This window comes from Ranitomeya variabilis, chromosome 2, assembly GCF_051348905.1.
Source record: "Ranitomeya variabilis isolate aRanVar5 chromosome 2, aRanVar5.hap1, whole genome shotgun sequence".
Taxonomy (NCBI): domain Eukaryota; kingdom Metazoa; phylum Chordata; class Amphibia; order Anura; family Dendrobatidae; genus Ranitomeya; species Ranitomeya variabilis.
In genome coordinates, this window is record NC_135233.1 from 102724828 (window position 1) to 102752770 (window position 27943).

Sequence of the window (27943 nt, forward strand, 5' to 3'; positions counted from 1 at the left end):
CTGGGATTATTCTAAACACTGCAGTTCCCTGGCTTTTATGGATCAATAGGTCTGAAGCATCACCTCAATCAAAGGTTGCGGAGCCGTAAAAAGGCTAAATGGTATGCAGATTAATGACTGCCTGCAGTAATTGGTCAAGTTTATTCATCTGTTGGCTTGTTTAGAAATGTTAACAGTTTCATGCTTGCTTTTCGCTCGTGTTTTTATTGTTTTGAAATATGCAACTTTATGTAATGTTGTTTTATTTGCTACAAAAATTCAAAAACAATGTGGTTGAAAGTAACAAACTATAACCTTAAAAAAAACTAATGTTATCTTAAAAATGAATGGGTAAGGGGCAGCAGTTGAGGCATGGTCTCATGTAATCAGAGAATGTTAGGTCTAGAGAAAGAAATGACAAACTTAACGGCCACTTTCAGTCCAGTAAAGATGGGTACAACTTTCAATCAAGCAGAAGAGAAAAGAAATGTGCATGTTCATCAGACACCATATCACACATCTATTGTATTTTGCATGAGTTGCTTGAAGGAGAGAATATCTCACCTAGTACTTGCAGCTGCAGGGGATCCTCTGTTATAAGGTTTATCTCAAATTGTATGAGCTATTCCCTACACCTATCTAAAGTGCACGTGCCTGTGCACTAGAGAAGAAGAATAATGTGGTTGAAAGTAACAAATTCTAAACTTAAAAAATAGCCAAATATTCATCTTCTGTTATCTTAAAAAAGAATGGTTAAGGGGCAGCAAATTGAGGCATGTCCTCATGTAATCAGAGAATGCTAGGTCTAGAGAAAGACATGTCAAACTTAACAGCCATCTTCAGTCCAGTAAAACTGGGTAGAACTTGACATTTTCATTCAAGAAGGAGAGAAAATAAATGTGCATGTTCATCAAACACCATAATATAGAGCTATTATATGCTGCACGAATTGCTTGAAAGAGAGTGTATCTCATCTGGTACTTGGAGCTGCAGGGATCATCTGTTATACCATGCATCTCGAGTAGCCTAAAGTGTATGTGCTATTCCCCATACCCATCTAAAGTGCATGTGCCTGTGCACTAGAGAAGAAGAGAACCAACTTATAGATTTATTTAATCGTATGAACATATATTTTAACATCATATAAGAATGAATAACAAACAATAAAAAGTGATTGAAAGGGACAATGGAACAGAAATCAGAGTCGAAATGATGTAAAATATATTGACCAAGAGATCTAGATGTAATTTGATTGTTTGGTCATCAAGATTGTTAGTCCTTTAGCGTTACCCAGGGTGCACCACGTGGAGGCGGACTAACATTGCACCCCATCAACTTATAGAACTGCAATGAGTTGCCCCACTGGGGCTCCTAGAAGATGTTGCAGTTCATACAGATATAGCTAAGCCCATGTTTCCAGAAAGGGTAACTTTTAGGGAGGACTGCTGTTAGGGGCCCAAGCAAGTAATGGAACCAAATGGATCTTTTGGCTATCACCGACTCACCACATACTATTTAGCAGCTCCAAAGTTTCTCCAATAAAACCTATTTTAATTAGTCTACAATAGCCAAACTTTGCTCCTAACTCGGTCCCCTTCAATTTCAAATGTGGCACTATGTGTTATACTCCCAGTACCACAAGGATCCTCTTAAGTATGTAGCATGGGCCTGAGAGATTTCAGAAATAAATTCCCACAAAATCAGTGGGTGTCTGTTCATGAGAAGAGGGTGCATACTAATTGTACAAAACAAGGTATAAGATAGCAAGGTTGATGAATATAATAGGAATTTAAGGAAACTCTGATCACTTGTCTTGTCTTTATGGGGGCCAAATATTTTTGTACATTATTTTTATTATGTACAGTATATAGAAGTAACAAATCAGTTTGTTTCTTATTTTGATGTCGTAGATACTGCATCAGGAACTGATTGGATGATGAACAATTGCCATCAGTTCCTAATGCATTGCCTTCAGCATCTAATCTAACTACATTTTATATATTAATCTTCCATTTTTGTGAATTTTAAAATGTAAAATTTTGAAATGAGTTTTTGTAATTGTGTATGAAAGTCACATAGGCATGTTTCATGTATTTTACAATGCTAAATAAATAAAAATAAATGAATAAAATACTCGATTCAAATTTTTTAAATTATCAAGTAACATTGTGTAATCAAATCTACTATATATGAAATTAAAGGTATATAACGATCGATTGTGATGAAACAGCATTTCAATATACAAAATCAATTTTTTGGTTGAATATAAATCACGGCGATTGTCAAGAATTAGAAAAACATGGTCGTTTTCTTGCAAAACATAGTCATACCTGTCCATAGGCTGCTTATGGTATTGAAGCTCAACACCATTCACATCAATAGTGTCAAGACATAACTCATGGACTAGTGTGGAACTGTTTCTGGAGTAAAGCAACCCTTGAATCTACCCCTTTAAATGGGGTATTTGTTCCTCTTTTTGCTAGGAAGCATACCAGTGACCAGACACCAAACTTTATGATTGATTGACAATGGACTCTTGAGCATCATGAGTTCACCAACGCTTAAAGCAGAGGTAGCTTCTTCAGCATTGGAGGAGCGCAGAAACACTGAAGTTGGCCAGATCAGGATCTAACATTGTTTTCTAGTAATCTGGCCTGCTTCTGAACAGTGATTACAAGATCTATATGAAAGGACCTGTAAGCATTGCACTCCTTGACTTGGTGAAAGACCATGTCTGATATACTGCAACAGTGACCTATAACCTAGGCAATGAGCAGCAATCAAATAAAAATTAAAAACCCTCCATTTTTGAGAATGGAAAGAATTTTCAGTAAATTCAGGTTTGTCAGCTGTCAATGAAAATATAGGGGTTTCCATTTTACTGGTACCACAAAGGCTCTGGAAAAGCACTATGGCCACCAAAAGAAATTAATCGAATTCTGCACTCCCAAATTTAAATTTCCCCTCCCTTCTGAGCAAATATAATTTGTTCTCCAAGAAAAAAAATAGCGCTCCGTCCTTTCTGGATCTCACTATGTGGCTAAGCAGTACTGTACAGCCACATATGGGGTAGTGCAACGTTCAAAAGAAATTGTGTGACAAATTTTGGTGCCATTTTTACCCATTTACCCTTACCCATGTGAAAATGTAAAATATGGGGCTAAATCAAAATTTTTGTAGTAAAAATGTCATTACTTTTTCTTCCGTGTCCAATGGTACAAAATTCTGTGACACAGCCATGATGTCAATATGATCTCTGCAACTTTAGATGAATTCATTGAGAGGTGTAATTAGTAAAACTAGTTCACTTATGTTAGGATTCTGCTGTTCTGGCACCTCAGGGAATCTTTCAGTGGGTCATGATACCTGTAAACCATAAATGCAAAATCTGCACTATAATCTGGCACTCCATCCCTTCTGAGTTTTCCACTGTGCCTGAAAGTAGTTCCCGATTACATGTAGGGTATTGGTGTACTCAGGAGAAATTGCACAACAAACAGCGAGGTCTATTTTTTTCTTATTAGCCATTATAAAAATTAAAAACTTGGTGCTAAAACAACATTTCAGTGGTAAAAATGTAATTATTCTTTCTTCACCGCCCAAAAGTATAAAATTCTGTGAGGCACATGTGGTGTCAAAATGCTCACTTCACCCCTAGATGAACTCATAGGGGGTGTAGTTTGTAAAATGGGGTCACTTATGGGGGGGTTCTGCTGTTCTGGCACCTAAGGGGGCTCTGCTAATGTGACATTGTACCCTCAAACCATTCCACCAAAATCTGATTTCCAATATGGGGCTTCTTCACTTCTGAGCTATGCACAGGGCCTCAAAAATAGTTATCAAACATATATGGGATATTGGCACACTCAGGAGAAAATGAATGGTACAATATGTTATGTAATTTCTCCTATTTTCCCTTCTGAAATTTAAAAACTTAGCGCCAAAGCAACATTTTATTGGAAAAAATTGTAGTTTTCCATTTAGTCAGCCCAATGTGATACAATTCTGTGAATCGTCTGAGGGTTAAAAGTGCCTATTACACCCCTAGATGAATTCATCAAGAGGTGTTGTTTCTTCAGTGGAGTCACTTGTGGGGGCCTCTGCTATTTTAACATGTCAGTGACTCTTCAAATGTGACATGTCATCCGCTATCTATTCCAGCCAAAACTGAGCTCCAGAATTCAATTTCTGCTCCTTCCCTTCTGAGGCCTGCTGTGTTCCCAAACAGTAGTTTTCCACCGCATATAGAGCATTGGTGTACTCAGAAAAAATGCACAACACAGACTGAAGTCAGTTTTCTTCTGTTACCCTTGCGAAACATAAAAAATTGGGGCTAAAGCAACAGTTGTGCAGGAAAAATATATCTTTTCATTTTCACAGCTCAATGTTATATAATTCTGTGACACATCTGTGGGTTCATTATTAACAAATTGTGGAGAACTCCCCAAAAATCCCTCTCTATCAAACCATAAAATGTTACTTTTAATTTTACTTTTAATGAGTATACATTTAAAATACTACTACGGGTATAAAAAATGTATCCCTAATCTGCCTTAGATTTTGTCTAAGATTAGGTCTAAAATATCGATAATCTGCCTTAGATAATCATTCACTCAGTATTCATAGGATGACACCCCGGGATGCCAGCACTTGTATGGCACAATAGGACAGACAATATTAAAGTACTAGTCCCCTCAACGTGGTTCACCTCATGTGTGGCATCATCAGGGGATGGGACACAGACTTTAATTACACAGCAAGTTGTATGGTCTATTTTCTCCTGTTACCCTTCTGAAAAAGAAAAATTTGGGGCAAAACAACATTTATGTGGGAGAAATTAAGATTTTCATTTTTTTTCCTTCTACATTTCTTGTTTCTTTAAAGCATCTAAATGGTTAATAAACTTCTTAAATCTGGTTTTGAGAACTTTGAGGGGTGCAGTTTTAAAATGTTATATGCCGCTCAATAAGTGACTTCAAATGTGATGAGGTCTCTAAAAAAATAGCTTTTGTAAATTTTGTTGGAAACATTACTGATTTAATTTTAACCCTTCTAACTTTCTAAGAAAGAAAGTATATCTCAAATTATGCTAATGTAACAAGGTGGCACGGGGTGGTAATCATGGGTAAGTCCACTAGTTCACAGTAAGTGAGCACCCCGGCCCCTTGTCACACGGTTGCTCTCCATACGGGAACGGCATCCTCTGGATGCACCACACGTCACACTTCGGTTCCAACAGTGGCAAACTTGTTTAATAACGGTTAAGTAAAGAAGATGATTCCTGAGCTGTCCCTATTCAAAGATGCTGCTCCATCGGCAACAGCAGCAGAAGCATCAGCTCTCAATCGGCTCCTGGGAGCTAACAGTCTCTTGGAGGGCACCTCCTCAGTCCTAGTGCCTGTTCCTACTGCCCAGTAGTCCGGTGGCAGTCCTTTCTTCCCTCCAGAGGTGTATTCTGCTCCCAGCAGGGGAGCACATCTTACCACAGCCAAACCTGCCCAGCTCTGCTGCAGAAGCAGGAAATTGCCAGGCTGCTAACCCAGCCACTTTTTGTTAATCATTACTGTCTCTGAACTAGTCATGTTCAATAGAGTGCAATATAATACAAAGACATGAAATCAGGTAAACATCACACAGTACACTTAGCATTAATAAAACAGTGGAATGTAGGCAAACCATCAGGGCACTGTACAGGGCACTCAAGCCTGGCATATAGGAGAGAGGGAGCAACTGAGGGTCCCCGCCACCTCCACAAAGTATTTTGTGTGTGGTATAACTCTCTGGTTTAAGATAAAAATTCAAAGTTTGAACATTTCCAAATGTTTTCATTTTTTGGTATATTTTTGATATTTTCATAAATAAACTGAAATCATATCGACAAAAAGTTACCACTAACATGAAGTACAACATCTCAAGAAAAAACATGATCAAAATCACTGGGATATGTTGAAGCGTTCTAGAGTTATTACCTCATAAAGTGATGCTGGCCAGAGATTCAATTGATACGGACAGAGAAAAAAAAGAGAAAAGGGGAAAAGGGCGGTGCATCTTATAGTCCAAATGTAGCTTACAGGGGGTAGAGGATTTGCGGCAGTGGTAGAGAGGGATCACAGAAGGCAAGGTCCCTTTGTGGAATCTGGTGGTGGAAAAAGCGGCGCAATAGTGCAGGCCCAGTGTAGAAGTCAAGGTCCCTTTGTCAGGAATCTGGTGGTGGAAAAAGCGGTGCAATAGTGCAGGCCCAGTGTAAGAGTGAAGTGCATTGCTTTCCCGGCCGCCATTGTCCTGAAGCCGTAGGCCGCTGGGCAAACTGGGATCTTGGCTCAGCTGATCTCAATTCGCGCAAGCGCCGCTTCTGGCGGCCATTTCCCTGAAAACTCACAGCAGGCCAAGATCTCAGTCTGCACATGCGCTTCCTCCAGTGGCCCATGGCTTCAGGACAATGGCCATTGGGAAAGCAATGCACTCTACTCTCCCTCACCGCCAGCACTGGGCCCTCAGCATCGCACCGGTGATACATCCACTTCTCCTCCCCAGGGCCTGCAGCATTGCTCCACTTCTGCTGGAGCTGGGTTCCTGAGGAAGGGACCATGCCTCGGGTGACCACACTCCACCACCGCCACCACCCAGGTAACATATTTTAAGTTCGCACTACAAGACGGACCCCAGCTTATAAAAAGTCTTGTTTTACCTATTTTCCTCCCCAAAATTTGGGGTGCGTCTTATGATCCGGTGTGTCTTCTTGTCCAAAAAAATACAATACACATTTTTTTATTCATTATTAATGCACTAAAAAGCAACAGTAAACCAGCACTAATATTTGTTTACTTAAAAAAATCTGGAAATTGTCAAAGAGGGTGCACTTGGTAGTCCCAAGGGACTGTAGTGAGTTCTTGCATTTTTTGCTCCATTTTTTTTTTGAGAAAGGGAGAATATTTTTCTTTTTTTTTTTTTTTTTTTTTAAAAAGAGCACCTTTCCCCATGTTGAACTGATTACACAATATAATAGTGGCTGCAGAGCAGAAAAATCTGTTTTGTTTTTTATTTTGCCTCTACGTAGCATGGACATTAACAATCAAAGCATTTGCCACGTATTGAGTCCACTATAATTAAGGACGTGTTATCAGATAGCGACTCATACAAAGAGAAGAAGTAAACATCCTCAGTCAACACCTACTTGGACTTACGGTACCGTCACACATTGAAATTTTCATCGCTGCGACGGCACGATTCGTGACGTCGCAGCGTCGTATGAATATCGCTCCAGCGTCGTAGACTGCGGTCACACGTTGCAATCACGGCGCTGGAGCGATGCCGAAGTCCCCGGGTAACCAGGGTAAACATCGGGTAACTAAGCGCAGGGCCGCGCTTAGTAACCCGATGTTTACCCTGGTTACCAGCGTAAACGTAAAAAAACAAACAGTACATACTCACCCGTCGGTGTCCTTCAGGTCCCTTGCCGTCTGCTTCCTGCTCTGAGTGCAGCCGTACAGTGAGAGCAGATCGCAGCACCGCTGCGCTCTGCTCTCACTTTCCGGCCGGCACTAGTCAGAGCAGGAAGCAGACGGCAAGGGACCTGAAGGACACCGACGGGTGAGTATGCACGGTTTGTTTTTTTACGTTTACGCTTGTAACCAGGGTAAACATCGGGTTACTAAGCGCGGCCCTGCGCTTAGTTACCCGATGTTTACCCTGGTTACAAGCGAAGACATCGCTGGATCGCTGTCACACACAACGATCCAGCGATGTCAGCGGGTGATCAAGCGACGAAAGAAAGTTCCAAACGATCTGCTACGACGTACGATTCTCAGCAGGGTGTCTGATCGCAGTAGCGTGTCAGACACAGCGATATCGTAACGATATCGCTAGAACGTCACGAATCGTAACGTCGTAGCGATGGAAATTTCAATGTGTGACGGTACCCTTAACTAAAGTTCATTTATTAGGTGCCAATTACTTTGATTGCTAATATCTCCACAACAAAGATGCAAAATTGGGCCTTATTCAAACATCTGTGTTGCACATACCAGTTCTATCCATTTTTTTACCAATAAAACACGTGCCCATTATAATTTATGGTGGTAGTCACGTCTGTGTTTTATCACGGACTGTGTTTCTGTGCAAAACTCATAGATATGTCTCTGAAAAACATGTACAGCACATAAATGCCATCCTCATACCATCCATGTGCTATCCGTATTTAACATTGTGAAGGATAATAGAAGCTTTGCGATCCATCCTTGTTAAACACTAATTACACACTTATTGTAGAAATGAACACTTGACCCCCAAACTGATGACACACTGGCCCAAAACACTAATGACATGGTACCAGTTTTGACAAGTCTGTGTTAAAATACAGATGTGTGAATGAGGCCTTAAAAAAGTTCTATTCTGCTCTGCAGCCACTATTACATCATGTGTCCTGCTCAACATGAAAAATGTATGAAGTAGGGTTTGAGCAAAATCCACATCCTCATCACCAAACATTAACCACCAAGGATGGAGGTGATCCTGATGAGACTCAGATACCAGTGGTGTCAGGGCAGGAAGAGGAGGAGGGTGACTCTCAGGGTAAGGAGTGTGAGAACAGAGGATGAAAATAAGGTTGTAGATCCTACTTGGTGTGAACCCAGAGGTACACAGCTGAGTATCTCAGCAGAGGAAATGGAGGAGGAGGAAAATGAGGATGTTATGTAGCAGCTTCCCACGCAGACACAAAGTAACACAACCATGATGAGCACTGCATCATCAGCCCCTCAGCCCCCTCAGTCTCAGCAGTCATTGACAACATTACCCATTCCCTGAAAAAATCTATGTCTGCTAGGGTGCATTTCAACACTGAGAAACATGGGCTGGGGTGTTACATCTCACTGATTGGGCACTGGGTGACTCTGGTGGCTGAGGGGGCAGGTGGTCAAGGGTCTGCTCCACAAGTCTTCGAATCCCCAAGGCTTGTGGGACAAACCTCTGTATCTAACAGTTCCTCCACTGCTTCTGCCTTCTCCACCCTCTCTAGGGCCTCCACATGTTCCAACAGTGCAGATGGAATCTCCCCCACCTCCATATTTCGCAGCCATGGCTCACTGCAATCAGGCAGTGTTTAAATTAATATGCCTTGGAGATCGCAGTCCTACAGCTCAAGAGTTGTGGACAGGTATTCAGGCTGAGTTAGAGCAATGGCTGTCTCTACTAAGCCTGGGGGCAACCCCACACACTTGCCTTGCATGGCTCATGACCTCAACCTGGTGGTACAGCAATTTCTCTGCCACTATTCCAGCCTGGATGTGCTGCTGCAAAAAGCATGGTCGCTGTGTGCTCACTTACGATGATCGCACCCTGTAGGTCATCGATTTGCATCGCTACAGAAGTCTTTCGGCACAGTGGAATTCCACTCTGTGCATGTTGCAGCAGCTGTGCAGAAGTGACGAGCCCTGGAGCCCTTTTTGCATAGCCTGGGCCAATGCTGTCCGGATGTGATGCAAATCACACTTGCAGAGTGGGCACAGGTGAAGGACCTCTGCACCCTTCTGCACCGTTTTGAAATGGCTACTAAGATGGTTAGCGGTGATGATGACTTCATCAGCATCACTGTTCCAGTCATCTACATGCTGGAGCACACTTTGAATAGTCTGTGTGAGGAGGTGATGGTCCCAGAGGAAGAGTTGGAAGCAGAGGACAATGCAGAAGGGATAACAATATCTTAAATTTTGTTGCACAGGCGGGTGCCATGCAAGGGTGCCTTACAACGATCAAGGGAGGCACATGGTGTTACGGTTGACGGAACGCACAGAGTATATATATGTAATAATGGATGCGTTCGCAACCCGGGGTCCACCGTGCAGGAGAGAAACCTGCTGCTAGCAAACGGCAGCACTATATGGCGGTATAAGCGAAGTCTGTTACTTCACAGAATCGCAAGGTAGGAAAACGCTGTGCCCTGTTAACCTCACAGAAGATCACAGCTACCTAATAGAGCCGAAAGCAAACAGTGGTCATGCAGTCAGCATAGCACACAACAACTCCTCTCTGGTAGAGCCAGAATTCTAGTGGCTATACGCCAGCCCTGAATTCACACACACAAAACATACAGCCATAACCAGAAGGTAGCAAAGCTCATAACATAGGTTAATACTAGCGCATGGCCGTGGGGCCATGTGAAAGTTTTATAGTTGCAGCAATTCAGGACCTTCCTGGGGAACCAATGGGAGCTGCTACAGGGCCTGAGCATGTGACCCACAACCTCCATTGAGAGGTCCTCCAGTGGGCATGCTCAGTGTGTGCGAAGCAGGACTTAGTCCCAGAAAAGCCTGCTCGCCACTGAACAGTGCTGGCCACAAAAGCAGAGCCTGGAAAGGCAGCAGTAACCCTTTGCACAGTATCAGACTGAGCGAGATGCTGGACCCACGTCTCTGCTGAGCAGGATCCACTGCGGCTGATGTAGAATGGGAGACCTCAGCAGACATGGTTCGAGATTCCCCCTGTGCAGCGGCGGGAACTCAACACCTAACATAGCCCCCCCTCCTTGGGCCTCGCTGCGCTCGAAGGCAGCAATGAGCTGCAGAGCTCAAATGTGCTCAGCAGGCTCCCAGGACCTATCCTCTGGGCCATAACCCCTCCAGTCCACCAAATAAATTTTTTTACCACGTACCACCTTGCACCCCAAAATAGCGTTCACCTCGCAATCGTCTGTAGACGAACCCAATGTCCCAGCAGATGACTCAGAAAACTGGGACATGTGTACGGGCTTTAAGAGGGACACATGAAAGGTGTCGGTGACACCTAGGCATGGGGGAGGGGCCAGACGGTGGACCACAGGGTTAACATGTTCGAGGACTTTGAAGGGACCTAAGTAGCGAGGTGCAAACTTAGTGGACTCAGCTCGCAGCCTGATGTTATGGGCAGAGAGCCACACTAAGTCGCTAGGTGCAAAGGTCGGAGCAGGGCACCGATGTGCATCGGCGGAGGACCTCATTCTCTCCTTGGAGGCCCGGATGGCATCCTAAGTGTGGTCCCAAATGTGCCTCCACAGCCCAGTCTGCCACCCTGGAGTCAGCGGAAGACACGGGCATAGGCTCAAGAACCCACGGATGCTGACCGTAATTAAGAAGGAATGGGGTCTGACCAGTGGAGTCGGCTACGGCGTTGTTAAGCTCAAACTCCGCCCACGGTAGCAAGGATGCCCAGTCATCCTGCCTGGCAGAAATGAAATGATGCAGATATGTTACCAGTGTCTGGTTGGCCCTCTCTACCAACCCATTCATCTCGGGATGATATGCAGAAGATTCAACTCAATGCTGAGTAGACAACAAAGCTCTCTCCAAAACCGAGACGCAAACTGGGGACCCCGGTAACTGACAATTTTGTCCGGCATACCGTGTAAGTGAAAGATATGTTTAATAAACAACGCTGTCGGAGCCCGTGCAGAAGGTAGCTGTGGAAGAGGCACCAAGTGCACCATTTTGGAGAAATGGTTGGTAATCACCCAAATAATGATGCAGCTACGAGACTTTGGTAAGCCCACCACAAAATCCATCCCGACCATCTCTCAGGGCCTGTCTGCCACCGGCAGGGGATACAGCAACCCATGTGGCCGTTGTCGAGGAGACTTGTTCTTGGCGCAGGAAGCACACGCCCGAACATAGTCTGCGATGTCACGGGCCATATGTGACCAACAGTATGTCCTCTCCAGCAGCTCAGATGTCCTTTTGGTCCCAAAATGTTCACCCACCCTGGACGAGTGAGCCCAAAAGAGAACCTCCGGATGCAGATTTGATGGAACAAAAGTCTTGCCCGGAGGCACAGACTCTAGCGAAACCAGAGCCACAGTTCTCAGGTTTTTAGAAGGGACAATAAGCCGAGGCTCCTCTTCCTCCTCCTCAGGTGATACAATGGAGCGAGAGAGAGCATCAGCACGAATGTTCTTCTCCCTGGAAAGAAAATTTAACTGCTGGGCTATCAGTAAATAGACCAAATTTTTGTGGTCTGTGAATACTTGGAAGGGAAAACGAGCCCCCTCCAAAAGATGTCTCCACTCTGAGAAAGCCAACTTCATTGCCAGCAACTCCCTGTCCCCGATGGAATAATTCCTCTCCACTGGTGAGAAGGTCTTGGAAAAGAAGAAGCAAGGATGCTTCCGACCTTGAGCATCCTTTTGGAAAATGACTGCTCCAGCACCAACGGATGAGGCATCCACCTCCATTATAAACGGCTTATCTACATCGTGGCGATTTTGGATGGGAGCGCTAGCAAAATGAGATTTATTAGAAGTGAAGGCCTTGGAGACCTCCTCAGACCACAATTTGGGATTTGCTCCTTTCTTGGTGAGGGCTACCAAGGGAGCTACCAAAGTTGAGAAATGAGGAATGAACTGGCGATAATGAACCCCATAAAGCGCTGCACCGCTTTAAGAGAATGGGGCTCTTGCCAGTCCATCACAGCCTGTAGTTTGGCAGGATCCATAGCAAATCCCTGTGCAGAGATGATGTAGCCCAGGAAAGGTAAGGACTCCTGCTCAAACACACATTTCTCCAACTTGGCGTAGAGGGAATTTGCCCGTAAGAGGTCGAAGTCTCTGCAAACGTCTCTCCGGTGGGAGTCAATATCTGGAGAGTAGATGAGAATATCATCCAAATAGACTATAACCGAGGTGGAGAGCATATCCGGAAGGTATCATTAACAAAGTCTTGGAAAACGGCTGGGGCATTACAGAGCCCAAATGGCATCACTAGATATTTATAGTGCCCATCCCTGGTGTTAAAAGTCGTCTTCCATTCGTCCCCCCACGGATGCGTTTCAGGTTGTAAGCACCCTGCAGATCTAGTTTAGTAAATACCCTTGCTCCCCGAAGCCTATCAAAGAGCTCAGATATCAAGGGCAGGGGATACTTGTTCATAGGGGCGGTGAGGCGGAAGGGTCTCCGCAGCCTTGTTGGAGAACACGTCCGCATAGGGCCAACATTGCTTGGGGAGAGAGGATAGATCTGCGGGTACCTCAGTAGTAGCAACCTGAATGCTTTCCCTCTGCCATCTACCCCCACAAGATTCACCCCATCCCAAAATTCTACCTGTGGACCACTCAATATGAGGAGAGTGGTACCGTAGCCAAGGTATCCCTAACAGGACCTCATCAATTCCCTCAGGAATGACGAGCAGAGATATAATCTCCTGATGAGATGGCGACATGGACAAAGAAAAAGGGATGGTCTGGTGTGTTATCTGTGCGGGCAGTGTCGACCCATTCACCACTCGTACGGTTATTGGTTTAGCAAGCATCACTAGGGGTATTGCGTGACGTTGGGCGAAGGCAGAAGACATAAAATTGCCCTCTGCCCCAGAATCCACGCAGAGCTCAACCGAATGATTGAATAAGCCTATTGTTATTGTCCCCTTAAAAGCCAATTTGGAGGCAAACGTCGCCGTGTCTAGTGTACCTCGACCAACTACCACTAGGCGCTGACATTTCCCCGACCGCTGGGAACATCTGTGGCAAGATGTCCTGACTGCTAGCAAACATGACAGACCTTAAGTGCACGAGTGGTCCGGGACTTAGATCCTGCTTGTGACACTTCCATGGCCTCATGTGACTTAGGAGCCCGGACCAGAGATTCCAAAGGTTTGGTGAAGGTGGGAGCCAGCCGAAACCTCTGCCTACACTGGGCTCGCTTTAACCTCCGCTCGTAAAAACGGAGGTCAATACGAGTGGACACTGCTATTAGCTCCTCCAGTGTGGCGGGAATCTTCCTAGTGGCCAAAGCGTCCTTGACGTGGTCCACCAGCCCCCTCCAAAATATAGGGATGAGGACTTTATCCGACCACTCCAGCTCAGATGCTAAGGTGCGAAAGTGGACGGCAAAATGGCTGACCAAGGACGAGCCCTGAGTCAATGCCAACAGTTGGGGCGCCATATCATGAGTGACTCGAGGTCCTAAAAAGACCCGTGCAGGAACAGCAGAGCACTCGGCACCACATGATCGCCACGCTCCCACAGCAGCATAGCCATTCCAATGCCCTGTCCGACAGGAGAGACAAAATGAATCCCACCCTTGCCCGCTCTGTGGGGAAACGTGCGGCCAGGAGCTCGAGGTGTATAGAGCACTGGCTCACGAAACCCCTACAAGATTTGCTATCACCAGAAAAATTTTCTGGCAGCGGGAGGCGAGATAGGGTCGGAACAGGGGTGGCAGTGGACAAATTGGTTGCGTCTACACTAGGAGTCTGAACAGCGACTGCGGTGACATCCACGGCTGAGGTTGTGTGCTCAAGAGCCACCAACCTACCCTCCAGCCGCTGGATGTTCAGCTGTAGACGCTGATCGTCCACCATTTACTAGCCAGACCCTGGTGCTAGTATTATGTTATGGTTGACGGAACACACCAAGTATATATATGTAATAACGGATGCGTTCGCAACCCAGGGTCCACCGTGCAGGAGAGAAACCTGCTGCTAGCAAAAGGCAGCACTATATGGCGGTATAAGAGAAGTCTGTTACTCCACGGAATCGCAAGGTAGAAAAATGCTGTGCCCTGTTAACCTCACAGAGGATCACAGCTACCTAATAGAGCTGAAAGCAAACTGTGGTCATGCAGTCAGCATAGCACACAACAACTCCTTTCCGGTGGAGCCCTGAATTCACACATACAAAACTCCTCACCGGAGGTGCCAATATTCTAGGGGCTTATTTCAGCCAACCCTGACCACATACAGCAATGACCACAAGGTAGCAAAGCTCATAACATAGGTTAATACTAGCGCATGGCCGTGTGGCCATGCGAACATTTTATAGTTGCAGGTCTTCAAGATCATCCTGGAGAACCAATTGGAGCTGCTACAGGGCCTGAGCGTGTGACCCCCGACCTCCAATGAGAGGTCCTCCTGTGGGCATGCTCAGTGTGTGCGAAGCAGGACTTAGTCCCAGAAAAGCCTGCTCACTGCTGAACAGTGCTGGCCACAAAAGCAGAGCCTGGAAAGGCAGCAGTAACCCTTTGCACAGTATCAGACTGAGCGAGACACTGGGACCAATCTCTGCTGAGCAGGCTCCACTGCGGCTGATGTAGAATGGGAGACCACAGCAGACATGGTTCAAGATTCCCAGTGTGCAGTGGCTGGAACTCAACACCTAACACATGGTACCAAACAAACTGTTACTGAAGATGAAGGAGCCGAGGAAAAAAGTTGAGGAGAATAAGGTGATGGACACACAACAGCTCACTTGTCATGCCCTGGAGGTTTGTCATGTACAGCAGCCAGTGTTCTCTCAGAACGTGTCTTCAGTGCTGCTAATGGTGTCCCCTCATTCATAAAAATGAACAAGTCATGGATCTCCGATGACTTTTGAACCCCAGTAGTAGATTGGGCAGACTAGGCGAAGGTGTAGTTTTTAGTGTCATGTATTGAACTCGCGTTATTTAAGTCTGTGCCATCTTTGTAGTGTCTTCTGTGCCTGCTGTTCCTACTGCTGTTGATGTTACAATCAATTTTATGAAATGTGGAGACTCAAAGCTGGGTGTCCATCTGGTGGGTTGCCTGTAGTAGAAGGTGTTTCAGAGGCCTATTATACTGTTTCTACTTTGTGGAAAGTGATGCCACTTTAGTGCTGTGTGACAATTATTTTTTGAAATGTGGAGACTCAAAGTTCACTCTCCATCTGATGGATTGCCTGTGTAAGTAGGACTCCCAGACAGGAAGGCCTGCACTTACTTTCAGTCAACTACCTGTGTTACTATTCTTACATTTTTCTATCAATAGTAGTCTATGAAACTGATGTTTGTGAAATCTAAGTGTGGCTGGAATAAAAAAAGAAATAGGAGGTGTTGCATGAGGTGTGAGGTCTCCCAGCTAAGAAGACTTACATGGCTCCATTAACCACCAGGTCCTCATTGAAACTTCAATTCCAAGCTGTAAATGCTGGGCCAAGCCCTGATACCTCAAGGATGGCCCATGGCAGACTGCTGCTGTTCCATTTGTAAATTTCCACTGTGGGTCAATTGATTCCACTTTTCATGGTGTCTGCCCCTTATTTTAGCTGTCTGGGAAACTTTTTGTCACCCCTTAAGTAGTGTTGAGCATTCCGATACCGCAAGTATCGGGTATCGGCCGATACTTGCGGTATCGGAATTCCGATACCGAGATCCGATACTTTTGTGGTATCGGGAATCGGTATTGGATCCATATTACTGTGTAAAATAAAGAATTAAAATAAAAAATATTGATATACTCATCTCTCCGGAGGCCCCTGGACATCACCGCTGGTAACCGGCAGCCTTCTTTGCTTAAAATGAGCGCGTTTAGGGCCTTCCATGACGTCACGGCTTCTGATTGGTCGCGTGCCGCTCATGTGACCGCCACGCGACCAATCACAAGCCGTGACGTCATTCTCAAGCCCTAAACTCCTCATTCTAGGAATTTGAACCAGAGCGGGTGCAGAGAAGAGCGACCAAGGTTATTAGAGGACTGGGGGGTCTGCAATACCAAGATAGGTTATTACACTTGGGGTTATTTAGTTTGGAAAAACGAAGACTAAGGGGTGATCTTATTTTAATGTATAAATATATGAGGGGACAGTACAGAGACCTTTCTAATGATCTTTTTAATCATAGACCTGAGACAGGGACAAGGGGGCATCCTCTACGTCTGGAGGAAAGAAGGTTAAAGCATAATAACAGACACGGATTCTTTACTGTAAGAGCAGTGAGACTATGGAACTCTCTGCCGTATGATGTTGTAATGAGTGATTCATTACTTAAATTTAAGAGGGGACTGGATGCCTTTCTTGAAAAGTATAATGTTACAGGGTATATACACTAGATTCCTTGATAGGGCGTTGATCCAGGGAACTAGTCTGACTGCCGTATGTGGAGTCGGGAAGGAATTTTTTTCCCCAATGTGGAGCTTACTCTTTGCCACATGGTTTTTTTTTGCCTTCCTCTGGATCAACATGTTAGGGCATGTTAGGTTAGGCTATAGGTTGAACTGGACTTAAAGACTTCCTTCAACCTTAATAACTATGTATTTTATAGCTATACTGTACTACTCCTGGGAATCATGTGCAGAGTAAATAAGCCAAAAACTTCTCCCACAAAGGCAATATTTTTCATGACTTGGTACAAAGACTTTGCCTCTTCATTTTCCAAACAACAGGCCTGTTGCTAATCCCAAAATAAATATTATTCTTGAAGAGTCTGTTAAACATGCTTCCTCTCTTTATAAACATTAAACCTATCGCTGCTCTCAAAAAATGATCATTTTTGGAAAACTTGTTAAAAGTAATAGTGTCACAGGTTTACCGCGACAGAGAGGAGCCAGAAGACCACAGCATCTGATTTTCCCTGTTCCTGCACTGGTTAGAAGCACTTCACCTTCATATTAAATGATGCAGGTTTCTTTTAGCAGTGCAATTTCTCAATTTTCCAACCAAATTTACACACCCATTTTTTATGGCCCACCTCACATTTGAAGTCAGGTGGTCAATATGACAGAAAATAACAAAAAGTGACACTATTCTAGAAACTGCACCCCTCAATGTGCTCAAAACCACATTCAAGAAGTTTATTAACCCATCAGGTGCTTCACAGGAATTAATAGAACGTGGAAGGAAAAAATGAAAATTTAACTTTTTTTCACAAAAATTTTACTTTAGACCCAAATTTCTTTATATTCGCAAAGATAATAGGAGAAAATGGACATCAATATTTGTTGTGCACTATCTCCTGAGCATGCTGATACCCCACTTGTGGGAGGAAACTAATGTTCGGGCACACGGCAGGGCTCCAAAGGGAAGAAGCGCCATTTGACTTTTTGAATGCAAAATTTGCTGGAATAATTAGTGGATGCCATGTCGCATTTGGAGAACCCCTGATGTGCCTAAACTGTGGAAACCCCAAAACATGAACCCATTTTGTAAACCAGACCCCTCAAGGAACTTATGTAGATGTGTGGTAAGCACCTTGAACCCCAAAGTGCTTCATAGCAGTTTATAACATTGAGCAGTTAAAATAAAAAATTCACATTTTTCTCCATAAAAATGTTTTTTAGCCCCAAATTTTAGATTTTCACAATGGTAACTTGAGAAGTTGTGGCATACAATTTGTTGTGAAATTTCTGCTGAGTATGCCGATACTTCATATGTGGGGAAAAACTACTGTTCTGGTGCATGGCAGGGCTCAGAAAAAAAGGAGTGCCATTTGGTTTTTTGAATGCAAAATTTTCTGAAATAATGAGCGGATTACATTTTGTGTTTGGAGAGCCCCTAATGTGCCTAAGCAGTGTAAACCCTCCACAAGTGACCACATTTTGGAAACTAGACCACTCAAGGTAGTTATCTAGATTTATGGTGAGCACCTTGAACCCCCAGGTGCTTCACAGAAGTTTATAACATTGAGAAGTGAAAATAAAAAAAATCACATTTTCCCCCACAAAATGGGGGAAAATGGACCCAAAATCTGTTGTGCAATTTTCCTGAGTACACACATCCCCAATATGTAGAGGAAAACTACTGTTTGGGCATGTGATAGAGCTCAGAAAGCAAGTAGTGACATTTTGGAAAGCAGACTTTGATGGAATAGTCTGCGGTTGTCATGTCGCATTTGAAAATCTCCTGATGTGTCTAAACAGTGGAAACCCCCAGAAGTGACCCCATTTTGCAATCTAGACCTCTCACAGAATTTATTTATATGTGTGGTCAGCACCTTAAACACAGAGATGCTTCACAGAATTTTACAACGTTGATCTGTGAAAGTGAGAACAAATTATTTTTCCCACAAAAAATGTTGTTTTAGCCCCAAATTTTGTCATTTTCACAAGGATATCAGTAGAAAATGGACCTCAAAATTTGTTGTGCAATTTCTCCTGATCATACCGTTACCCCATAAGCGATCAAAAATTACTTTTGAAACACAGTGTACAGTTCAGAAGGGAAAGAGCGCCATATTGGAGCTCAGATTTTGCTGGACTGGTTTAAGGGTGCCATATCACATTGACAGAGCCCCTGAGATGCTAGAACAGCAGAACTTCCATAAGTGACCCCATTTTACAAACTACACCTCTGAACTCTCAATGAATTCATTTAGGGGTGAAGTGACTATATTAATACCACAGGGATGTCACAGAATTTTATACCATTGGGCAGTGAAGAGAAAATAATTCAATTTTTACCACCAAAATTATGTTTTAGCCTCATATTTTACATTTTCACACTGGCAAATGGGTAAAAATGGCACCAAAATTTGTTCCACAATTTCTGCTCAATGTAGAAATACAACATATGTGGCAATACAGTATTGCTTACCCATACAGCAAGACTTGGGAGGAACGGAGCGCTATTTGCCTCCTGGAGCGCAGATTTCCCTTGAATAGTTTGAAGACTCCATATACAGAGCCCCTAAGTGCTAGAATAGCTGAATTCCCCCTCAACTGACCCCATTTTGGAAATCATACCCCTTTGGGAATTTATCTACAGGTGTAATGACAATTTTGACTTCATGGGTGTTTTCCAGAAACAAGCAGCTCACTGCCGCTGTGGGAAAATTGCAAACAGTCATTGTAGTGCCCAATATACTGTACTCACCAGTATGTTGTAGTATCCAGTATGTGGTAGTGCCCAGCTCATGCTGGAGACATGCACCCATAAACTAGGTGGGCTCTCATTGCTACAGAAATGTCAAACATGCAGATGCTAAGTGTGGCTTAGGCACACTGGGGCTCAGAAGGGAGGTAGCACTTGGATTTGGGAGAGCAGAATTTACTGAATTTCTTTTGTGGAATTACAAGCCATTTCACTTTTCAAGATACTTTGTACTACCAGTAACATGGAAGCCCCCTATATTTCCATTAACAGATGATAAACCTGAGTGGCTTTTTTTTTGTGTGGATTGAGTTGAAGCTTTTATTGGGAACATTTTACATAATGTTTGGGATCACATTTATCCTGCACTCTATGCTGAGCACTTACTTTGGGGTTTACATCTAAATCTCCAAGTGACGTGATTCAGATGAAACCTCCGAGGGACCCATTCACAGCAACAACCCATGAGGCAGCAGACTTACTATGGACTCAGTCTGGCCTCTGTTCAACGTTGTCCTTCTTTTCAGTAGTGCACAAAACTGTGGCCAACAGCGCTTTTTTGCACAGCACAAAAGACAGACACCGCCGGATCCTAGGCCAGACGGCATCCAGTATCCCCATCTGCCTCATTCTCGGGAATCTTCACCGGAGGTTCTGTCTGAATCATGTATTTCAAAGATTTACATGGAAACCCCTGTGTAAGTGCTCAGTGTAGAGTGCAGGAGAAATATGAGCCAAGCCTTACTGTGATCGTTAGGATGCAGAATGAAAAAATCAGTAGTAGGTCAAGAATTGGTTCTGTTTCTTTTTTATGCCATTCCTCATGCGGTATAAGTGACTAGAGGACTTTATTCTTCTATTGCATGACCTTGGTCAATTGTATCCTTCGATACCCTTTGGCTATTACAGCATTGGTTTAATGGATACATTTCTAAAAGCTAATGAACAGTTCTTATTTAAAAGATTCCTGTGAGGTATGCTGACTGTCACACTTAAAGTACTATGGTGCTCTGAAGTGTACCAATATGTTGAGTAGCATAGCCTACTACACTATTCTATACTAGTCATAAACTATTGTGATTTTTGGGGGATGAATGCTTCTTCTACCCTCCTTACATGTACACTATACATAAAAAGATACTTACACAGCCTCATGACTGAGTAGGCAATGCCCCTTACATTGTATACTGTTCATAGTTTAGTTGGTGCTTGAAAAGATGTCTACTTTATTCAAGTAACCGCACCACTCTTGTCTACGGGCAGTGGCTGATAATGCAGTTCTGCATGGAGCTAAAATTTGCAGTACATGGTAACAGATTAAATGTTTATTTGAAAAATCATCAAAGCAACCTTCAGATTCTATAGATAGGGCTTGATTAAAACATTCTGTAGTCAATTTATATACACAACATGTTTTCTCAAGTGGCCAGCAAATATTTATCTTGTCTTTTTCAACTTCTTTGTCATATTTTCCACACTCCATTATCTCCTCATGTTCATTAGCCTCCTTGGTATGTCTTGACCTTCTTACATCATTGTGTCTCTGTCATGTACAATCTCCTTGTGATTGATGGCACTTCTGTGGGTGATTGTAAGGGCTGGCTTGGATAATCTCATACCTTCATAACATTTTCCAACTTCTATTTATCAACATTTTTATTATGATTTAATTCAGAGCCAGAAATCTTACACAATCTTCTTTAATATTCCAACTGAGTTTGTTCAATGATTCATTGTTAGAACTGACTAAAAGGAAGTATGTTATTCCATTATTCTGAGTTATCTAATGCGCTTTGACAGAGTTGACTCATCAGTCATCATTTTGATGGATTAAAAAAGGTTGGAAAGGGGATAAAAAAGTTAAAAAAATAATCTTTCATGTCCAGTCTTCATTCATAGGCAGCCAATCTTCTTCATGCTATGGATGCCATTGGGTCTTCAGTACCTCTGGAGCCCATTAAGACTTAAAACATTATGACACTACAAGGCCTAGTGGATGCAAATATCCATCGGGACCCATGACATGAAGAAGTCAAGTGAGCTATGAATGAAGCCAACACCATGGTGCATTTTTTATGGAGTTTCTCTTTCACACCATAATACAATGTAAAGACAATAAAAATGCTTATTTTTAAGAAATCCTCCTTTAATTATACATTAATTATTCAACTATACATATGTGAAACAGCCGATAAGAATATAGCCATGGCCCAGAATGTCCAAAAAGTCCTAATTGAGTGCATTCTAGTAATCCATTATCATGTACACAAATGGGTAATTTTGAAGGCGTTGACGAGCCATTTAATGATGACACATGCAGCAGAGAAGAATACAGGAGGAATTTCAAGATTGTTAAAAAGTAATCTTCAGCCAGGTTCTCAAATAATGTATCAAATATCCCACTCATTTAGCAATTTAAAAAGAAACCCTAAATTTCCTTTAAAGGGATCCGTCAGTAGGACCAATCCTCCTAAACTATCTATATGGAAATGTAGATCATAGGAAGCTGAATCCTACAACTTGTATTGTGAAATCTGGTGACAGATACACTTTAAAGACAAAGTACCATTTGTGTGAATTTTGGCTGAGAGTGAAGAATGGAATACTGAACATGAAATAATTCGACATGGAGTATTGAAATATACATCAACAGTGCCTTGTTTATTGTTCCCATAATGGGACACTACTATTTGGTCTGGTTTTATGCATTAATATCACCATACATTATCACTGTACCATCATATCATTATCGATCACATTATTACACACTGTGACATCTTTGTAAGATTCCTCACTTGTATCTATACTGAGTTGATTATACTTGCACTGTGACATCACTATGTGCATGATCTCTGTTCTGTGTTATCACTGTGCATTTGGACCTGCTAGACATAATGATAGAGCCTCATTTGGTATAAATTTATGCTTTGCACATTTGCTGCAGATTTTCCACATTCCATTTCAAAGCGTGAAATACACAACATTTCCCACACAAAACGGAAACATGAAAAATTTTAAAATCAGCACTGAAGGAAAATATCAGCTTATAAATTTTCAACAACATGTCAATGAGATTTATTAAGAAGAAGAAACAAAATAAAACGGTGAATTAGTGGAGGAAGCCAATTACCTGAACTCTCAGGCATCTTGACACCTAAGCTGGACTTAATGGCCGGGGTGAGTGACATTATAAAGTGAGAATGTTAAAGTGAGAATGATAACCAAAGAGCTCAAAATATATATATATAAAAAAAAAACATTTCTGACATTTAAAAAAAATATCAGTAACCAATATAGCCACCCTTGTTTTCAATAACAATCATAAGTCTTCCATTCATGGAGACTGTCAGTTTCTTAATCCATTGGCTATCAACTTTTTCGACAGCACCAACCACAGCTGTTCAGAGAGGTGACTGTTTTCATTCACTATAAATTTCCCATTTAAGAAGGACCCACAAGTTCTCAATTGGGTTATGTCACATGAGAAGCAGACGTTTTCCTGTACAATTGCTTGAAGAAAGTGCCTTTCTAAAAACGGCAAGTGGGTTTGGGAGTTGATTTTAAGTCCATTTCAACCTGGAAAGATCCAATAATACCAGCCAATAGCAGTACCACATTTTCACCTTGCTGATGTCTGATTCTAAGAGAAGATCTATGACCATTAAAGATATAGCCATGGGCCTATTCATTTGGTCCATCAAGAGCCACTTTTATCTCATCAGTCCATAAAACCTTTGAAATATCTGTCTTCAGATATTTCTTGGCCCAGTCCTGACATTTCAACTTACTGTATGTGCCTTGTTGAATGGTGGTCATATTTCAGTCCTCCTTATCTTGACCATGTCTCTTAGCACTGAACATCATGTACTTTGGGTCACTCAAGGGAGGTTGCAGTTCTGGAATACGACAGCACTGACAGATAAATGGTTCCTGGTCGCTTTATGTTTGATTCTTCTCAAATATTTAGCAGTTAATGTGTGTCTTATTTTCTCCATACAGTATATACCCGAGTATAAGCTGACCCGATTAGAAGCCAAGGCACCTAATTTTGCCACAAAAAACTGAGAAAACTTATTGACGTGAGTATAAGCCGGGTATGATTGTCCCCTCATCCCCATCCTGGCATGCATGGCCTCCTCATCCCAATCCTGGTATGCATGGCCTGCTCATCCCTATCCTGGTATGCATGGTTCCTCATCCCCATCCTCATATGCATGGCCCCTTCATCCCCATCCTTGTATGCATGACTATCTCATTCCTATCCTGGTATGCATGGTTCCTCGTCTTATAGAAACCTCTCCATTACTAAGCCATGGGCTTGATGTCACCTGACAATACAAAGGTTACATCAACCCCACAAATAAGAACCCCACTTGCCACCGCTACAGGGCAAGTAGGCAGAGCCGGGCAAAGTATCAGAATTGGCGCATCTAATAGATGCGCCTTTTCTGGGCAGCTGCGGGCTGCTGTTTTTAGGCTGGGGGCCTACAGTATATCAATGACCCTTCTATTCTTGATAACCAACCTTGCTGAAGCCGACAGCTGAGGGGTGCAGTCCCCAGCTGTGAGTTTTGCCTGGTTGGTTCAAGAAAATAGGGGGGAACTCACGCCGCGTACTTCATTAATTTATTTTGCTATATCGCAGGCGGCGGCTGAGGAATACCCCGATCATCTTCTCCTGCTGTCACTGTTATTACCAGCAGCATGTGTCGGCTGATGGGAGTAAGAGTCCCAAAAGCTCCCACCTGCTGTCATCGTTCTGACTTTAATATAACTCTCATCATTCTCCTCTGCTCGCGCCGATCACCGACAGAGCAGGGGAGAATGATGATAGCAATCTTCAGCATCTGCCGCCAGGGAACAGTGCTTACTCTAGTGCTTCTTCCCCAGCGGCCGCCCATGTGGTACTGATGAGGCACACGGACTGCATCCATGTGCGTTACGTGTTTACACAGGCCCATTGACTTGTAAGGGTCCTTGTGATCCATGCAGCTGCAACACCGTCCTTGAAAAAACACAGACATGTGCACAGACCCATTCATTTGAACGGGTCTACATGTGTCAGTGTCTTCGGTATGTGTGAAAACACACCACACGTACTGGAGACACTGGGATGTGAAAGAGGCCTAGCAGTGAGAGCAGGAGCAGATGATGGGAGTATTCATTAGCCACTCCTGTGCTGTAAATAAATAATTAGAAAAAAAACCTGCATGGGTTCCCCCCTATTTTTGATAACCAGCCAAGCAAAACTCTTGGTACTTTCTAAATGATGTAGGGGGCACGCTGACCTCATCACGTTGCATGCACTAAGTTGCATCATAGAGAAAGCGCTTGGCAGGAAATTGAGGATGGTTTTCTGCAGCTCATCTGCCATCTTCAAATCATGGGGGTAATCTGTCCATGGGCTCCCTGGAGCCTTGGTCTCCAAGTAACAAGCTAGATTGCCACAATAAGCTTACCCTGCAGGGGACCCATCCACCTGTGGACTGCACTGGCTTCACCTACTATATGTTTGCACCTCAAAATGTCTCCAATATAGCCCTAGGCTAATTAGCAAATGCGCATTAGTTCCCGTGTCAATAGGATGTGTCCCTACACAGTCTAGTACTATATTATGATTGTACACTGTCAGTATTTATGTACACAACCATTTAAAAAAAGAGAATAGCAAAATCCAGTTATTGTTAGTGCAGAAGGGTAGTATTCACTAAATTCATGTCTTGGGGTAACAGTATAGGTGGTGGGCAAGTTTAGGTAATGGCCTACTTAATTTGCCATTAGTTCTTAGGCCTGAAGCTAAGATAAATAATAAAAAGAAATCTGTGGCATAAAGCCATAGCTGCCTTGCACCAAATCTTCTACATATAAAGAACGTGCAATTGAATCAATATGCTAAAGCTTAAAACATAATAAATTACTTAATTTTGAAGATTTAATACAGATGAAGGGTGTGTCAATGTGCTTAACAATGGCTGTAATATATTTTGTATTTTAAATAATTCAAATTATAAAAAATTGACTTACTAATAAAATAAGGTTGGATTACTTTGGAAAATATGTATTCTAGAATGATCCACCTCATACATCAAGAGCCTTCAGTGACAAAATATATCCCAGCAATTACAGCCGGGTGTCTACTATAATAAACAATAAGTTACCTGCAAAATGCACATTTCTTGACACAATTAACTTTCTTTTAGGACTTGAAAAAAGATGTTGAAAGAAATGTTATGATATGACAGGTTTAATGGTGCCAGCAAAATAACACTAAAAATCCCAGAAAATCATGTTGGTAGTATATAATGTGTTACTTTTTCTTTCAAATTAACAACAAAGATTCCAAAAAAGTACCCATCAACCCTAAGTAGATAGATAGATAGATAGATAGATAGAAAAATATAGGTGAGGCACCTGCAAGGCAAAAGATTATAAACGAATGCAAAGCCTAACATATCCAGAACAGATGAAGGCAGCACTGCAGAAATCCAAAATATAGTGATTTATTGACCCATCATGCCAGGGCCACATTTCGTTCCCAGTGTGGAAATTTTGAAAAAATTTGTAGCTTCGGTGATGTAAGCCGTGGTAAGCAATACAGTGCTGAAATAGTTAATAGGGCATATCAGGGCTGGTTTACGAGCAAATAAATGGATGGTACTGGTCGCTCACATATTCCACCCGTGGGGTGTGGCGTGGCAGATAAAAAGGAGACCAAGTGTCTCATTCAGTGTCTGTGTGTGGAGGTGTGGAGACCTCCTGTGCTGCTCATCTTTGCTAAGGACTGAAGATTTGGACACTAACCCAAGCGGGTGAACCCGCACCCCTGTATGGACTATTTACTTTGTGTTCTCACTTTGTGATGGAAAAGGATGCTTTTGTTTTGTTATCCTGAGCGGTTTATGGAAGTCTTAGGCCATGTGCTCACGTTCAGGATTTTGCGCGGTTTTTTTGCGTTTTTTTCGCTATAAAAACGTGATAAAAACGCTAAAAAAACGCTAACCTATGCCTCCTATTATTTACAGTGTATTCCGCATTTTTTGTGCAAATGTTGCGATTTTTTCGCGGAAAAAATCGCATCGCAGAAAAAAAAGCAACATGTTCATTAAAAATGCGGAATTGCGGGGATTCCGCACACCTAGGAGTCCATTGATCTGCTTACTTCCCGCACGGGGCTGTGCACACCATGCGGGAAGTAAGCAGATTATGTGCGGTTGGTACCCAGGGTGGAGGAGAGGAGACTCTCCTCCACGCACTGGGCACCATATAATTGGTCGAAAAAAAAAATAATTAAAATAAAAAATAGTGATATACTCACCTTCGATGTCTTCCCGCCTCTCAGGTCCATGCTGCCGCTTCGGTTCCTGTAGCTGGTGTGCGGTGAAGGACCTGTGATGACGTCACGGTCCTGTGATTGGTCGAGACCGGTCATGTGACCGCTCACGTGACCGCGACGTCATGGAAGGTCCTGCGCGCACACACCATCTATACGGAACGGACGCCGCTGAGGTCTGCAGGTGAGTATAAGCATTTTTTTTATTTTTTTTATTTTTTTTAAACATTCTATCTTTTACTATAGATGCTGCATAAGCAGCATCTATAGTAAAAAGTTGGTCACACTTGTCAAACAGTATGTTTGACAAGTGTGACCAACCTGTCAGTCAGTTTTCCAAGCGATGCTACAGATCGCTTGGAAAACTTTAGCATTCTGCAAGCTAATTACGCTTGCAGAATGCTAAAAAAAACGCAAAAAAACGGAAAAAAAACGCAAAAAAAAAAATGCGGATTTCTTGCAGAAAATTTCCGGTTTTCTTCAGGAAATTTCTGCAAGAAATCCGGACGTGTGCACATACCCTTAATAAACAGGAGCAGGGGCATTACAGGGTAAGTAAGGTTTAGCATTTTTTACCATTGCCTGTTTTTTTTTTACAAATGGACAATCTGTTTATGTTAACAATGTAGGAGGAAAACGTTTGTTCTCTTGCTAGTTAGTGAATAATGGCTTGTAGCACCAGAGTCTAATCCCAATATATAGTAGGTGTAATAATAATAATAATATCAAATACCTCCAATTAGAAATGTAGTATAGTTTTTCTGATTTCTGATTCTCTTTTCTCATGTGCAGGCATTGCAGAACCTTATGAGATAGAGGAAGTTATTGTCCGTTGATCCATTGTCAGATCACATCGTGGTTATTTCTGTGTCTTCTGATGAAACGCTTGGACACTATTTCTTGCAATATTATGTATTTGTTATTATATGATAAAAAATATGTTTATATCATATTCTGACATCATTACTATATCTACTTGCAAACAGATAATCTTGAAACAGACCTCATTGGTCGAAATGTCAAATTCATGTATCTCTATTCCTAAGTCTGTACTGGAATAATAAAGAATCAGTGAAA

General features: G+C 42.8%; 1 long non-coding RNA gene across 1 annotated transcript; it reads left to right on the forward strand.

Moving 5' to 3' along the window:
* On the forward strand, positions 1 to 27943 carry LOC143809145 (uncharacterized). Its single transcript, XR_013222099.1, has 3 exons — positions 1 to 101; positions 23536 to 23615; positions 27659 to 27943. It is a non-coding gene; the product is annotated as an uncharacterized LOC143809145 (long non-coding RNA).